The 17669-nt window shown below is 52.3% G+C and overlaps 1 pseudogene; it reads left to right on the top strand.

The window, feature by feature from the left end:
• On the top strand, positions 1–17558 carry LOC135271088 (amyloid-beta A4 precursor protein-binding family A member 2-like; annotated as a pseudogene).
• The last annotated feature ends 111 nt before the right edge of the window (positions 17559–17669 follow it).

Consider the following 17669-nt stretch of genomic DNA (forward strand, 5'->3'; position numbering starts at 1 on the left):
GTGGTCATGCATGGTGGTGAGGACTGAAAGAAGACAGGGCTGAGAAAAGTGTGATTACCCCCAGAATTCAGGGATGCCTGCACCACCTGGGGTTTGAAGAATGAATAGGAGTTTGCTAGGAAGATTCTAGAGGAACAACAGCAACAAAAAGCTTCCCACATGGGCACAGAAGAGGTGAGGCACAGATGGCACAGGGATGTGGTGTGTGATGGGCCAGGCAGCCATGGGCAGGGTCTAGGCCCAGGACGTCAGGTGCTTTGCACACTGTGGCTTGGAGGCAGTGGCCTTGTCATGCAGCACTGTGCCCCCATGGGACCCTTTAGAGTCCCCGGCTCTCGGTGTGCCCCTCATGCCCACACCACGGTGGGGGCAGGCAGGTGGGGTTTGGGCTGGGTTTCCACCAGATGGACAGTACTCCCTCTTGTGCTTCAGTATCAGAGTGGCCCCATGGTGTGGGAATAAATGTTGGGGTTTAGGAGACCTCCAGCTGGGTGGCCTGCTCCCGGGCAGGCAACAGATTAGAGGAAGTAGCAAGTCGGAAGGCAGCAGCTGCGGATGTTAAAGCCGGAGGAACCTCGTAAGGAATGGATGTCAGCTCCCTCGTTTGACGTGGTAGAAAGATGATGGTGAGGGGTTGGGCGCAGGTGCTGGCGCTGGGGCCTGAACCCCCATATCAGTGCTCTTATCATTCTTTATGGTAAGGAAACTGAGGCACAGGCAGGTTACACAGTCTCAGCATGTCAGTGGCAGAGCTGGGACATGAACCAAGGTGTCTGTCTCTGCACCTCAGTTCTGTGCGAAGTCCAGGCAGATGGCGCTGATCGGTAAGGGGTGCTTGCTGGCTGAGCACTGATGATCACCTGCATCTCAAGGAGAAACAGTGTCACTTGCTAATCTGATGGCTCCTCTGGGCACAGCACGTGGGCACCATGACCCTTTCTCTGCAAGGGGTTTGTTTAGTGTGTTTGGTAGAACATCCCCCAGCCTGCTAGGTGTGGCATGCACTATTTTAAGATCAATAACCCAAATTCCACAAGCTCTGTATCTCATGCAGCATTTTGTAACTTGAAAAAACAAGTTGGGAAGAGAACCTTGATGAATGTGTTTCATTTCCTGTCAGAGCAAATGAAACCTGAAATATTAATGGCATCATATTTCTCTTATCTTCCTACAAAAGGGCTTGAAAAATGCATTCCCCACGAGCCTAGCACGCAGCCCTGCCGCCCGTGGCCCCAAAGCATTAGTTGTCCGTACTCACTGACCTCTGGGAATAAACACGAGGGTTCACTTGAAGACATGGGGAGAATCACAGTCAGCCTGTGACTCTTGGTTTTTCAGACGTTGGACCGCTCTGGAGATCCTTGGAGTTCCAGCTGCTCTAGAGGTTCTGGGGAGGGAGCTGTTCACCCCGCAGCGTGTGGCCCATCATTGCCACCTATGACCGCCCCTCTGTGGGTGAATCAGCGGTTTCCTTTCTCAGCTGATTCACACTTCATTCATTTGTGCTCTTGTTCTTTACAGTGCCCTGAATATTTACGCATTGCCAAATCTCCTGTGGACAAACCAGCAAGAGGTCAAGACTGTCCCATGGACGGACGGGGTGAACCTCTTCTTGTGCCTGGGGATTCCGAGTGAGTAGAGCCCATCACGGTCACCACCGCTCTTGATGTGGCATTTGTGCATGAGTCTGGGCTGATGTGCTAACTGGGGGCTATAGGAAAGAGTTACAGCCACCATGGCCTCACCTTTCTTGCACAAAAGCTTAAACACAGCTACGCTAAATATTTTTGCTCCGTGCTTTTACAAACTTACATTCATTTCGAGGTGAAAGAGGAAGAACAGGCATTTGTAGGGGACCACTTGCCAGGAGAAGACCGTGCATTTCCTGTGACCACGTCAGTCTGACTCTGAGATCCGGTCCCTGGGACTCCCCAGGTCTCTTCTCCCAGCTGCACTAAGTGCCTCTGTCCTCCAGCAGAGCTGTGCTGCTTCCTTGGGCAGCCTCCCTTCCCCATGGGGTGCAGATGGGCCCGGGCATCCTGGTGGTCAGTTCTTCCCAGGGCCCAGGAGGAGGGGCCAGCAGGAAGTGGGCAGGCTCTTTCCGCCTGACCTGGCAATAACAATTCTTAAATTCTGTACCCCAGGCTGCTCGCCTTGACCCAAGTGGCCAGTCCCAGGCATCGCCATGTGAGCAGGGCCCACCCCAGGGGCAGCAGCCGGGCAGCCAGAGACAGCGGTGGTCACCACAGTTAGTCCCCACAAGGCGATTATGCAAGACACTCTGGCTATGTCCTGCACAGTTGGGACCTCAGGGCCGTCATCTGCTGGGCAGTGCTAGCGACCAGGCCTGGGTTAGTTTCCTGGGGAAGTTTTTTTTTTTTTTTTTTTTTTTTTAAGACAGAGTCCCTGTGTCTGTCGACAGGCTGGAGTGCAGTGGCGCCATCTCACTGCAACCTCCACCTCCTGGGATCAAGAAATTCTCCTGCCTCAGCCTCCCAAGTAGCTGGGACTACAGCTACCCGCCACCACACCCAGCTAATTTTCGTACTTTTAGTAGAGACTGGGTTTCACTGTGTTGGCCAGGATGGTCTTGAACTCCTGACCTCAGGCGATCCTCCTGCCTCGAACTCCCACAGTGTTGGGATTACAGACCACCACACTGACCTGGTAGCACAGTTCTAAGCTTGGCATGACCATCTCCCTGTGTCTCTATCTGTGTATCCAAATTTCCCCTTTTTAGTAAAGACACCAGTCATATTGGATGAAGGTCTACACTAAGGATCTCATTTTAACTTGATTATCTGCAGAGACCTTATTTCCAAACAAGGTTCCAGACACAGGAGCTGGGGATTGGGGCAGACGTAATTCAACCCCTGACAAGCCTCCTCGAGGGGCAGGGCCCATTCTTGAGCTCCCTGCGGGGTCTGGTCTTGGGAGCAGCTCAGCCCCCTCCCGCAGAGATGGGAGCATCTTCCACAGCCGGCGATTGTCCTGCAGGAGCCCCGCGCCCAGCGGAATACCTGGGTGCAGTGCACAGTGGGGCCACAGCTGTGTCACAGCCGTGCTCTGTCATTTAGTGGGCCTTCTGAGCTGTGTTCCAGCTGCCTGTTCCGACACGCTGCTCTCCCCGATGACCCTGCTCCTACTGGCTTCCCCACGTTTCTGATCTGTAACCAGACCCTGTTCCCAGGAGCTGGCTCGGCGCCATCCTGCTCCGCACCCTGTCTTAGGGGACGTCCTGACCTGCCCAACCTGTCCTGCTCCTGCTTCTCAACCCAGAGCACTCCAGCTCCTTCAGGTATTAGGTGAGACCTCAGAAGCAGGGACAGCAGGACGTATCCCACACGTGCCATGCATTGTGCTGAGGAAGCCATGGTCACTCTCCTAATGGTTCCTAGGGGTGAGGAAACTGAGGTTGTTGCTCACGTGGTAGAACTGGAATTCAGAACCTCAGCCACGCCTCTGTCACCACACCACGCCCTGTGCAGGATGCAGGGGAAACCAGGCAGCTAGGATGGGCTTGTGCCTTGGGATACTTACCCAGACCACCCACCCTCGCCCCCTTCACACCGCAAAGGCTTGGTCTACTTTTTCTGACATAGTGTTTATGTTGTCAGTATGGTCCATAGGCATATTTTAAGACGTCAAAGAGTTTTATAAGGTTTATGAAAAAAATAGCAGGCCCCTGGTCTCCCACACCATCTCCCCACAGCCCCCGCCCTGCCCACTCCGATAGGCCACCACTCCAAGCTCTTGTCGCTTTGTCCTCTGGATTTATCTCCACATTTGTAAAGAATATGGGCATGCTGCTATTTCTTAGTCCCCTGTGTGGTCAAGATGGTTTAACTCATAGATTTCCCTCCTGAGAGCTGCTCCATCTAACCCTAACCCTGACTCTAATGTATAGAGTTATATCATCATTAGGTGAATCCTTACGCAGCGTGTAGGGTATCAGTCAGGACAGGCTGCCTCATGAGGCAGGAACAAGCATCCCCAGAGCTGAGAGAGTTCCATTTCTCCAGCCTCCTGCCCTGGGGGTGGGCGCTGTCTGTGGTAGGTTTGGGTGGGGGAGGGGCATCACCGCTCAGCAGGCAGCTGCTCACTGGTGTCACCGTGTTTCCCACCCTCCTGTCATATGGAACCTGTGGTGCCCTTTCACCAGGATATCCCTGCTCAGGGGTCAGGGTGTCCTCCTCGGAGTGGCTAGGGGTCTGACTGCCCCTGCCCCTGCTTCCTGCCTCACTCCCTTTCCGTGCTGGTGTCTCAGCGCTTGGGCCTTTTGGGGTTTTAGAGGTGAACTGTGAGGCTGGACATGAAGAGGCTTCTCTGCCTCCCCCTCTTCCCCAGGAGTCCTCATCCCTATGTGGCCTCAGCACTTGGTCTGGCCAGATTGGCAGGTGCAGTTGTCATTTCTCATTCTCTGTGTTGGTTTTGAGTGATTTCAAGAGAAGATGCAGAAAGGCTGTGCCCCCACCTCTAAAAGCCAGCAGTCAGCCTGGCCACCCTTAAGCCTGCTCTAGTGGGCTTCCCGCCCTGTCACCCTGCTGTGACAGGCCCCACAACGACAGACCCAACACGGGGCTTCCGCCCTCGCCTTCCCGAGTGCCCGGCAGCCCTGGTGCTGTTGCTTTCCCTCTCCCTTCCTTGTTCTCAGCCTCAGGAGGAAAGTGGCCAGTTTCTCACCATTAGATATGATGTTGTCTGTAGGTGCTTTGAAAAATTTTAGGTAAAATTCATATAACATTAGCCATTAACCATTTGAAAGTGTGTCATTCAGTAACACGTAGTGCATTTGCAGCGTTGGGCACACACCATCTGTGTCTTGTTCCCACACATTTTCATCATCCCAGAGGGAAATGCTCCATTAAGCAGTCACTCCCCAGCACCCCTCCCCAGTCTCTGGTAACCCCAGTCTGCTTTCTGTCTTCATGGGTTTACCTATTCTGGATGTTTCCTGTAAATTAGAAATCATGTAATTTTTAGCCTTTTCTTTCTGGCTGCTTTGACTTGGCATAAAGTTTACACGGATCATCCCTGTTGCGGCACGTACCCGAACTTCCGTCCTTTTTAGGGCTGAGCAGTATTCCATTCTGCCCAGACACCACTTTCGTCTGTGCCCTCAGTTGATGAGTTTGGGTTGTTTCCACCTGTTGGCTGTCAGGAGTCATGCTGCTGCGAGCATGTGTGGACAGTGTTTGTTTCAGTACCTGTTTTGACTCTTGTGTGTATGTGTTTAGGAGTGGAATTGTTTCCTCATGTGGTAACTCTGTGTTTTAACATTTTGAGGAACTGCCAAACATTTTCCCCTTCAGCTGCACCATTTTACATATTCCCAGCAGCAGCTAAGAGGGTTCTCCGTTTTCCCATCCTGGCCAACCCTTGTTAGTTTCTGTTTTTTTGTTTCTTTGTTTCGTTACGGCCAGCCTACTGGGTGTGAAGTGGGATCTGACTGTTTATTGGCATTTCCTGCGTAGGTGTTTTTGTAGACGTTCTTTATCAAGCTGAGGATGGCCTCTGCCTAATTTAGTGAGTGGTTTTTAATCAGAAGTGGGTGTTGGGTGCTTGTCAGATGCTTTTTCTGCATCAGTTGATCTGATCGTAGGATTTTTTCTCTCTAGTCTGTTGATGTGGTGGATTATATCCATTGATTTTTCTAATGTTGAACCAACATTGCAACCTTGGAAAAAATGCCACTTGGTTATAGTGTATAATTCTTTTTAAACATTATTAGATTTGATTTGCTAATAATTTGTGGTGGATTTTTAAGTTGTTTGCTCCTGAGAGGTAGTAATATGTCGTTTTCTTATAATTCCTTTGGTTCTGATGTTAGGATAATTCTAGCTTCATAAAATTAGTTAGGAAGTGTTGCATTTTCTTCCAATTTCTGGAATAGGTTATGAAGAATTGGTATAATTTCTCCCTTAAATGTTTGGTGGAATTCACCACTGAAACCCACCTTCCTATTACTGATGTTAATTCCACTGTAGCCTGAGAACATATTTTTATGATTTTCCTGACTCTCACTCCCACCTGGAATCGTGTGTGTTATTTGATGGTTTACTCAGTTGTCATCCGTCTTCCTAATTAGAGCGTAAGCTCCAGGGAAGTGGCGTCAGTGTTCCCTCTCATCCTTGCACCCACAAGACGGCCTGGCACCCTCTGAATGAATCCACCAGAAGGGATAAATGAGGAGGCCAAGCCACCTGGCTATGGGTGGCTGCTAATCTGCAGGATTCCTCTTGCTTGTGGTTTCAGTGAATTTGAGACACAGGTGAGTGAGGCTGCCAATGGGTGACTCCCAGATGTCCTCAACAAACAGAGGAGCGACTGCTCAGATCCAGGGGTGCAGCCCTTCCCGCCTGTCACGGGGAGCTGATGGGCTGTCTTTAGCATGGCACTCTGTGTAGTGCTGGCGCCCAGGCTTCCCTGGAGCAGCAGGTTGGCCCAGTCGACACAGAAGAAACAGGGCTTTTCTGTGGTCACTTCTGCGTTGCCAGTTGTTCTGTCCTCTTCCTGTGGCTGAACCTTCTGTCCTCACCTGTCCTACATCCCCAGTACTTGGTTTTTGAGATTGCAGTAGTGGAACTTGTGTGCACATTGCAAAAAGCCAGTTTACCCCCATTCTCCATGTCTTGTTGATGGTCCCACTGCCAGCATCAGTTCTCATGAGCAGATTTCTAAACCATCTCCATCTGTTCCACTTTTAATTGCAAGTGTAAAAAATATTATTTTCCTAATTCCGTTAAGGGGAGGGAGAATATGTATTCCTAAAGACCACAGTTCTTGTATGAGGAAGCACAGATCTGCCGCCCACCTACTAAAGGAAAGGTTGCTTCTGCCCATCATCAAAGCTCTTGAGCAGTTATTTACCTAGAGGGTAAAACTGGCCCGTTCACAGCTCTGTAAAAACAAGGTGGAAAAATGTGGAAGTAACTGAGTTGGTGAGGTGGAAGGGGGGCAAAGCCTATGTCTCCCATCCCTCCCTGACAGTGCAGCCCCCTAACCTTCCAGCCCCCAGCTGTATGTGTGGGAATGGTTGGGTAGAGGTGCATCGTGGTGGTCCCTGCTGCTGCTGGGGCTGTTTCCTGAAGAAGGCCCAGTTTCTGGCTTGACTTCCCCCTTAGAATCCCATAAGGTCCATCCGGGTGAGTGCCGAGTTCTCCACAATGGGAGTAGGATAGAAATGAGTACCTTGACCTTCACTGTCCCTCTGAGCCAGCCCTGGGGGTGGGCTCTTTTTCTGCTTAAATTGACATTCCAGACAGGCTCTGGAACTTTCTGTCATTCTAAGACAATCAAAGTTTCTTTGGTTACTTTCAGTCCCAGCAGCCAAGAAAAGGAGTAATTATAGACTCTTTGGAGCTTCTCCCACCTGGCTGGAGTCTGACCTGTCTTGGAGCTGACCGGGGTGGGAGGGCCGTGTGTCCCCTTCTGTCTTCCTGTGCCTCTGTTTTTGCTGGCCGGGGAGCGCCCCCAGGGATGGAGTGCCTGGGGAGAGGGCAGTCTCTCCACGAATGGGCTGGGTGGCACTTCCAGGGTCCAGCAGATGTTTCATTTGGACCTCCTGTCTCTGGGGACCCTCGGGTGGGTTTCTCAGAGATGCCCTTGCTGGCAACTTGCAGCTCATCCCTGCAACCTGGGGGAGGCCTCGCTGGGCTGATGCTCTCAAGTGCTCCCCGACCTCCCCTGTGTCCCGAGGGAGTGCTCCTGGGCTGTTTTCAAGGCGGCCCTGGACTGGCCCCACACTGGTGGGAGGGCTGTGTTCCTTCAAGGTGGCCCCCCGGGTGGTCCCACACTGTGTGAGCAGCAGGCAGCTCCTCCTTGGGTAGCTCCTCCTCTTCCCTTGTGAGGTGGGTCTGGTCATGGCCTCTTGCCTCTGGAATTCTCAGGAGACCCAGGTGTTGGCCCCCCTCCCCCAGACATCGGGGACTCAGTGCAGCCCTCCTGTGGGTCAGCTGGAAGCCCTGTTTGGGACTCAAGATGAAGCCACTTCCCCAGCCCCCTCCATGGGGCACAGCCCTCCACAGAAAGTCCCTGCTCCTCTCCTGGTGCCCTGTAAGGCAGAAACCGTGCTGGGGTGGGGAGCTGGGAGCATTTGTTGATGTGGGATGTAGGCGTGCTTGTCAGCTCTCCTGGCCCTCAGGGCAGCAGGACAGCTTCCATGAACATCTCCTCCTGCTGCCAGTGGCCTCTGGCGAGAGACTACTCGAATTGGTCCCCTGTAGCTCGCGCACCTTAGTGGGGGCCTGGGGACAGGAGGCTATGAAGAGGTTCCAGAGCCAGCTAAAGCCGCCGAGACTCAGAGGGAATCTCGTGCCACTGCCTCCTGTGCCCCATCCCCTAGCAAAGTGGGGCTGACAAGGGATGACCTTGCATCCTTGTGCTTTGTTTACTGGGACCTGGTGCTGGTGCCACCACGGGCCCAAGTCATCCACCGCCCTTTCAGCAACGCAGCGCCGCTTGCAGGGCCCGGCCGGGGAGGCAGCTGGCTTTGCACAGGTGGAAGATCATGGCCATTTCCAGAGTCTGTTGCCAGGCTCCACAGAGTTCAGGAGTTGTTTCTCCCTCTCAGGGTCCAAAGTGGTCGTTTGCAGGAGTTTGGCAGTACCCAAGGGTTAATTGGGATGTTATTGCGTGCGTTTGGCTTAGAGAGAGGAACGTTTTAGGTTTATTTAAATTAGCAGTAATTTAAAATTACAATTTTAGTCTTAATTGTATGTATTTGGAGATGTCATTTCAGTCTTTGGAAATAATTGCAGAGTAATAGTTTGGGAAGTCATATTACAATGCACAGACGTTCAAGTGGAGAAAGGTCCCTGTGGGTGAGCCTCAGCCTGGCAGAGGGGCATCCAGCACAGCTTCCACAGCACGTGGCCCTCCCAGCTGGGTCTGGGCGTGGCTGCAGCTGAGACCAGCCCTCCTTTCTGTGCTGTCCATCCCAGGGAATATGGCCACAGGGGCCACAGTTACCTAGACTGACCTGGTGTCAGAATCACTGTCTCTGCTTCTGGTAGGATGTCCTTGGGAGGGGAAGGGAACCAGCCAGTGAGATCGGGGGTAGGAGGAGTGACAGGGTAGAGCAGACACTCACGCTGGCAGAAGAGAGGTTGACATTCACCAAGGAGCGGGTTTTCCGAACCCTGGAGAGCTGCAGGGGACGCCTGAGGCGCCTCTGCAGCCCACAGCATGAGGTGCTGGCTTCCGTACCCTAGTGCAAGTGCAGACTCCACACCTAGGAATCCTGGATGTAGGTGCCATGAGGTGCCCATCCCTTGAAGTGGGTAGGGTTTAATACCCAGAAGGCAGCCCTCCCTGGAGCACAGCCTCAGGTGCTTAGAGACCCTCCCCTCTGAGCCCGTGCAGGATGCGACATGCAGGCAGGCCTGGTGCTGCAGGCTCAGAGATACCCGTGGGCTATGCCGCGCTCTTTATCCACCAGGGCAGTAAAAGCAACGTCCAGGGTGGCTTAGCCTCCTGCAGGGCCTGTGGCAGGACAGCCAGGGTTCCTGATGGTGAAGATGGTGGACAGCCCCCCAGAGGGTTGGTCCCATCTCGCCAACAGAAGTGACCTGTGTGGCCTTAGTGGCCAGTGCCACCTGTTGTGGTAGTAGATTGTTTAAAGCCAGATCCCATTGTGGCCGCAGAGGGAATGAAAATGAGGGGTTCTTAGCTGTGATGTGATGCTTGTGTTCTGCCAAATCTGTATGTTGGAATTCTCATCCCCAAGATGATGGGGCCTTTGGAATTCTTATCCCCAAGGAGGTGGGGCCTTAGGGAGGTGTCTTAATCTATATTCTGCTGCTGTAACAGAATACCACAGATTGGGTAATTTTTTTTTTTTTTTGAGACGGAGTCTCGCTCTGACACCAGTCTGGAGTGCAGTGGCGCAATCTTGGTCACTGCAACCTCTACCTCATAGTTCAAGTGATTCTTCCACCGCAGCCTCCCGAGTAGCTGGCACTGCAAGTGCTCACCACCACGCCTGGCTAATGTTTGTATATATACATATTTTTTTTTAGTAGAGACAGCGTTTCACCATGTTGGCCAGGATAGTCTTAATCTCTTGACCTCGTGATCTGCCTGCCTCAGTCTCCCAAAGTGCTAGGATTACAGGCGTGAGCCACCGTGCCCAGCCCAGATTGGGTAATTTATAATGAACAGAGCGTTATTTGGCTCATGGTTCTAGAGGCTGGGAAGGCCAAGATTGAGGGTTGAATCTGCTGAGGGCCTTCTTGCTGCATCCTGCCATGGTGGAAGGCATCATACAGCCAGTGAGAAAAGGAAGGGGGCCGAACTCATTGTTTTATTAGGAACCTGCTCCTCAATGACTAACCCACTCTCGAGATAATGGCATTAATACATTCACGAGGGTGGAGCTTGTAGGACCTAATCACCTCTTAAAGGTCTCACTTCTCCACATTGTTGATTGGGGATTAAGTTTTCAACACACGAACTTCGGGGGGCACATTCCAACTATAGCAGTGGGTGATCAGGTCCTGATGGTGGAGCCCTCATGATGGGATCAATACCCTTTTAAAAGAGGCTGCAGAGAGATCCTCCCGCCTTCCACCATGTGAGGACGGAGTGAGAAGGTGCCATCTCTGAGCCGTCACGTGGGTACTCACCAGGCATGGAATCTGCTGCCTCTCTGGTCTTGGACTTCCCAGCCTCCTGAACTGAGAAAAGTCAGTTTCTGTCGTTTATAAGCTACCCAGTTTATGGTACTTTGTGGGAGTACCCTGAATGAACTAAGACTCCCTTTAAACAAGTGTCCTGCTTTTTGAAAGAGTGTGGGGCTCACAGTCTGCTAGTAAACACAGTTGTAGGAGCAAAGGCAAGCCCACGCTGGCTCAGATTTTCAGACCTTATCATCGGATTAGGAGCGAAGTCCTCCACCTGAGGCTTTATTGGTCTGAAGTCAGGGTCTTCTGGAGCCCCACAGGTTGTGCGCTTGGCCTGTGGAGCGGTTTTCTCCACAGCACCCGTCTCTCCTCTGCCATGTGCCAGGCTCAGCAGGGGCAGAGGATAGACTAATGACAGGCACAGCTCCTGCCCTGGAGGATTCCGCGATCTGCGGTTTGATGCTGGAGCCCAAGGAGGACAGCCCACGAGGTCAGAGCAGAGGGCCCGGCAAAGTCCCAGGAAGAAGCGATTGTGTGCGTAGGCTGCAGGAGTAGAGGCTGTCCTGGAGAAAGGGGGTCATGGCCTGGGGGTGGGGGTGGTTCCAGGCAGAGAGAGCAGCTTGCACAGGGTAAAATGAGGCATGGAGTGGGTGGCCTCTTCCCCCGGTCTCTAAACATGGAAAGAGGGCTGGGGAGAAGAGACGGGGTGGAGGAGAGCAGGACTCGCAGGCCTCCGTGGCCTTGCGAACAGAGTGAAGAGCTCGGACTGTGTCCTGTGTCCTGGGGCTGGGGCCACTGCAGGGTTTGAGCCGGGAGGCTTTGGAGCCATGCCCTCTCCACACATACTACACACCACAGATATACCTCATGCACACCATACACGCCACGTGATACCATACGTACACACCATACAGATTTTGTAAACACCACATCCTATACACGCCGCACGCCTTACACACTTCATAAATTTCACACACACAGCACACCGCACTCCACATATATGTTACATCATCCATACAGCACATCACCGTCTACACAGACAACTTATTCACACTACACAGATACCACACACACCACATATCATACATAAATATGCCATACACACCTAATACACACCACACACACCCCATACACACCACACACAGCCCATGTATACCACACAGTACACCGTACTCACTACACCATGCACACGAAACATACACACTCAACCCTTCCACACTACATCACACTCCACACATACCAGACATGCATCACATACACCACAACCATATACCATACACAGTATATTGCTCACACTCACCCTCAAGGATGCCCTGCCACCACACACACACTGCACACATGTGCACGCACCACACACATACCATGCCCACCTCACACACACACACACCCCGTACACACCACACAAAACACACATATCATTCCCACCTCACACGCCACATACTGTTACATATATGCCATGCCAACTTCACACACCACGCTCACCCCATACACACCCCACACAACACACATATCATACCCACCTCACACATCACATACTACTACATATATACCATGCCCAATTCACACACACCACACACAGCAGATACACACCACACATCATACCCACCTCACAAACACCACATACTGCTACATAATACCATGCCCACCTCACACACCACATTCTACTACGTGTATACCATGCCCACCTCACACACACCACACACACCACATACACACCACACACAACACACATCATACCCGCCTCACACACACCACGTACTACTACATATATATCATGCCCACCTCACACACACCACGTACACACGACACACAACACACATCTTACCCACCTCACACACACCACATACTGCTACATATATACCATGCCCACCTCACACACACCACACACACCACATACACACCACACACGACAGACATATACCCACCTCACACACCTCATACTACTACATATATACCATGCCCACCTCACACACCCCACACACTTAACCCATATACAGCATACACCACACACATACTATGCCCACCTCACACACACCACACGCATATCTTATACACACCACGCACGTCATACCCACCTCACACACACCACACACATACCCCATGCACACCACACACAACACACATACACACCTCACACACTAAACACCACGTATAACCACGCCCACATCACATACCCCACACACTTAACCCATATACAGCACACACACACCACACACATACTATACCCACCTCACACACATACCCCACACACACCACACTTATCATACCAACGTCACACACCCCACACACTTAACTCATATACACCACACAACACATATCACACCCACCTCACACACCACACACTGCATACACAACATGCCCACCTCCACACCCCACAAATTTTGCCCACATACACCACAGACATACTATACCCACCTCACACACAATACACACATATCATACCCATCTCACACCCCAGGCACGTATCATACCCAACTTACACACACCACACACATACCCCATACACACCACACACAACAGACATACCCACCTCACACGCTACACACCACGTATACACCATGCCCACCTCACACATCCCACACATTTCACCCATATACACCACACACACACTACGCACATATCATATCCCCCTCACACACACCACACACATAATATACCCACCTTTCACACACCACACACCACATATATACCATGCCCACCTCACACACACCACACACTTAACCTATATGCATTATACACACCCACCTCACACACACCCATATACACTACACACACACCACACACATATCATACCCACCTCACGCACCACACATACCCATGTACACCACACGTATCATATCCACCTCACAGACACCACACATACCCATATACACCACACACACCACACACATATCATACCCACCTCACACGCCACACACACATCATACCCACCTCAGACACGACACACACTTAACCCATATACACCACACACATCATACCCACCTCACACACACAACACACTTAACTCTTATACACTACACACACACCACACACATATCATACCCACCTCACACACCTACCTCACAAACACCCCATATACACCATAGAAATACCATAACCACCTCACACATACCACATACCACATGTACATCATACGCACCTCACACACACCACACCCTTAACTTATATACACTACACACACACCACATACATATCATACCAACCTTACACACATACCCCATACACACCAGACACTACAGATACACCATGCTCACCTCCCACACTCCACACATTCAACCCATATACACCACACACATGGTACACACGTACTTCATACACTGTCACACACCACACATAAAACCCCCACACACGCCATATACAGCACACACATACCACGTCCACCTTGCAAACACCACACACATACTTCATACACACCACGCACTGTTCACAGTTACCAGACGCCACGCATATACCCGATACCCACCACACCCAGCTTATATACACACACCGCACATACCACACTCACCACATAATACCCCACATGCACACACCATACGCATTTCTTTTTATTTTTTTGAAACGGCGTTACGCTCTTGTTACCCAGGCGGGAGTGCAATGGCGCGATATCGGCTCACCGCCACCTCCGCCTCCTGGGTTCGGGCAATTCTCCTGCCTCAACCTCCTGAGTAGCTGGGATTACAGGCATGCGCTACCATGCCCAGCTAATTTTTTGTATTTTTAGTAGAAACGGGGTTTCACCATGTTGACCAGGATGGTCTCAATCTCTTGATCTCGTGATCCACCCGCCACGGCCTCCCAAAGTGATGGGATTACAGGCGTGAGCCACTGCGCCCGGCCACGCATTTCATATACGCCACACACACTTCATAAATACCACGTACACACCACACCACACTCCACATACATATTACATCACCGCACATTCCACACAGACAACTTATTCACACTATAAAGATACCACACGCACCATACAATGTCATACATACATATACCATACACATCTTATAGGCACCACACACCCCATACAGACCACACACCCGTCATACAGCCACACACGTTACACACACCTCATATGTACCACACACCACAAAACTACACCATGCATAGAAAACATACACACACAACCCTTCCACACTATATCACACTTCACACACACCACACACACATATCACATTCACATCACACACCACATACCACAGACCGTACACAGAACACTCCACACACCACACTCTCCAGAATGCCTCACCAGCATGCACATGTACGCACCCCACACACTCCCGACCTACCACACCACGCACACTGTATGTCACACACACACCACAGTCTTGCACCACCCACATTTGCATGCAAACTACTCATTTTGCATCCAGACTGCTTGAGTGAAACTGAATGGTTTAGTTTTCCCCAAGTTAATACTGCTCGTCTACACGCCACCGGCTGTCCTGGCTTGCACGTCCCCTGGTCCCGCCCTTCCTGGGTAAGCGCCACCTCCTGTGTTTCGGGTATCTCTGGCTGTGCCCTGTGGCGTGCTCATGTCCTAATCACATGGGAGGCCCCAGTGGCTGTTTTCTTGGCGGAGACTGGCCTGTTTGCCACCACTCCTGAGGCCCAGAGCAGCGGCTGGTGCGGGAAGTTCTACTTCCTTCCCTCCCCACGGGACATTTTGTCTCACGTCTGACATCTCCCCAGCTAGAAGAGAGACCCTCAAAGATGCGCAAGTGGGTTTCATTATAATGCTGGTGAATAATCAATGCGTTTTGGTAAAAAACTCAACCGGTACATACATCTTCAATAAAGTAAAATGTGCATGGCCCCTCTGCTCCCACCTTTCTCCCCTCCCCTCCCCTCCCCTGAGGACACGACTGACAAGCCTTTGGGGAGTTCCCCCTTTCTGTGTGCCTTCACGTCCGTGTATGGGCTGGGGAGTGTGTGTGTGTTCTCTAGCCATCTTAACGGAGCTGGAACTGGGATCTACACACGTGCACTGACTGTGTAGCTCACTTGCCATTTTCCCTCCAAAACAGGACTTTAAGATCCCTGACTGTAGTGCCTGTTGCCCTGCCTCTTTAAAAACGCCATCAACTCTTGGAGCACACGAACTCTTTCATTTATTTAACCATCCCCTTATTTATGGGTACTTTGGTTGTTTCCAGTTTTTTAAAAGATTACCAGCTGGGTGCAGGGGCTCACTTCTGTAATCCCACCACTTTGAGAAGCTGAGGCAGGTGGATTCCGAGGTCAGGAGTTCAAGACCAGCCAGACCAATATGGTGAAACCCCGTCTCTTTAAAAAATGCAAAAATTAGCCAGGCGTAATGATGCGAGCTTGTAGTCCCAGCTACTTCGGAGGCTGAGGCAGGGGAATTGCTTGAACCCGGGAGGTGGAGGTTGCAGTGAGCCGAGATCACGCCACTGCACTCCAGCCTGGGTGACAGAGTGAGACTCTGTCTCAAAAAAAAAAAAAAAAAGATTGCTGCAATGAAAACCTTTAGCTGTCATTTTTCATCTTGCTGTGGGAGAACGTGGTGGGAGATGCCGTGGTGGTAGAGTGGCCTGGTGCATGGCCAGGCTTTGTGTGGTTCTGTGTATTCTTCCCAGTGTTCCTTTCTACAGTGATTGCCTCCGGGAGATGACGACTGTGTTAGTGCCCACCATGGCCCACCAGAAGTGTGAGAATGTGGGGAGCGGCATGTTGGACCACAGGGCAAGACCAGGCCCTGTCCTGCAGTGCCAGGAGCCCAAGAGCGAGGACGTGGAGCGGCCATTGGAGGCCATGTACCTGAGGGCCTGGAGCTGGCCGCCCTGTGGCCAGAGAGCCCCATGCCCGAAGAACAGGAGTGCCACAACCACAGCCCCGATGGGGACTCCAGCTCCAACTATGTGAACAACACCTCCAGGGAGGGAGGACACTATGACGAGGACCTTTCTGAGGAGGAGGAGAGGGCATCACCTACTACGTCCGCTACTGTCCCAAGGGTGACGGCTACCTGGAGGGCATGGACTGCAATGGAGAGGAGTACCTGGCCCACACAGCGTGCATGCAGTGGATGGCGACGAGTGCCAGGAGGCCATCAGTGGAGTAATGGACGGACTCGGCAGGCCCACACCCCCAGGGCCACAGGGCTGAAGGCAGCCAGGACTACCTGGATCACTACCTGCCCATCCGGGAGTTTGAGCCCTCCGTCCTAGAGGCCCGTGACCAGAAGAAGATGGGCCCCACTGTCCCAGCAAAGAGGGCTACCAGAACTACTACCCGGCAGAGGCCAATGGGAACACTGGCACCTCCCCCTATTGCCTAAGGTGTGGGGATGGGGACCTGGAGGACCAGGAGGGTGACATCGACCAGATCGTGGCCGAGATCAAGATGAGCCTGAGCATGGTGAGCATCACCAGCGCCAATGAGGCCAGCCCTGAGCATGGGCCTGAGTCAGGGCCTGGGGACTCTGCAGAGGCCTGCCTTGCCAGCAAGGCCCCAGCAGGCACGAGGCGAGGGCCAAGTCACTGTGAACCTCCCTTCCAAGGCCAAGCACCACGGAGATCCCCAGAGAGGCTTCAAGCCCAACACCAGGACCCCAGAGGAGAGGCCGAAGTGTCCCCACGAGCAGGTAGGACCCTGGCTGTCCCAGAGAAGGGAGCAGAGGGGCCTGAGAGCAAGGAACCTCCTGGTAGAGGCCTCGCAGATGCTGAAGCGAGGGGGTGGGAGGGGTGGGTGCCTTGCAGTTCTAATGGTGGCTGAGCACTTCACTGGTCCAGTTATGAAGCATGTTGTGTGAATGCTCCGGCCACTCTTATGCTCACCCCTCAGACTCAGGAGTGAAGTCTTTCTGAGGGCTGATTGGCCACTGATGTTTCACAGAAGACTCCCCTACTCCCACCCTAGAAGAGAGTCCATTTCTACCCTGCTGCCCTGGATCTGCTCATGGTGGGGCAGTGTCTGTGGGAGAGTCTGTCGATCTTCAGGAGTGTACTCAGACCAGCAGGGCAGTGGCAAAGACGTGGGGGCGCTGCTGCTCACACACTGCCGTGGCCAGTGGTGGGTGGCCTGGTG

The sequence above is a fragment of the Aotus nancymaae genome, unplaced genomic scaffold, assembly GCF_030222135.1.
Source record: "Aotus nancymaae isolate 86718 unplaced genomic scaffold, 86718_ANA_hifiasm-v0.15.2.pri h1tg000075l, whole genome shotgun sequence".
NCBI classification, from domain to species: domain Eukaryota; kingdom Metazoa; phylum Chordata; class Mammalia; order Primates; family Aotidae; genus Aotus; species Aotus nancymaae.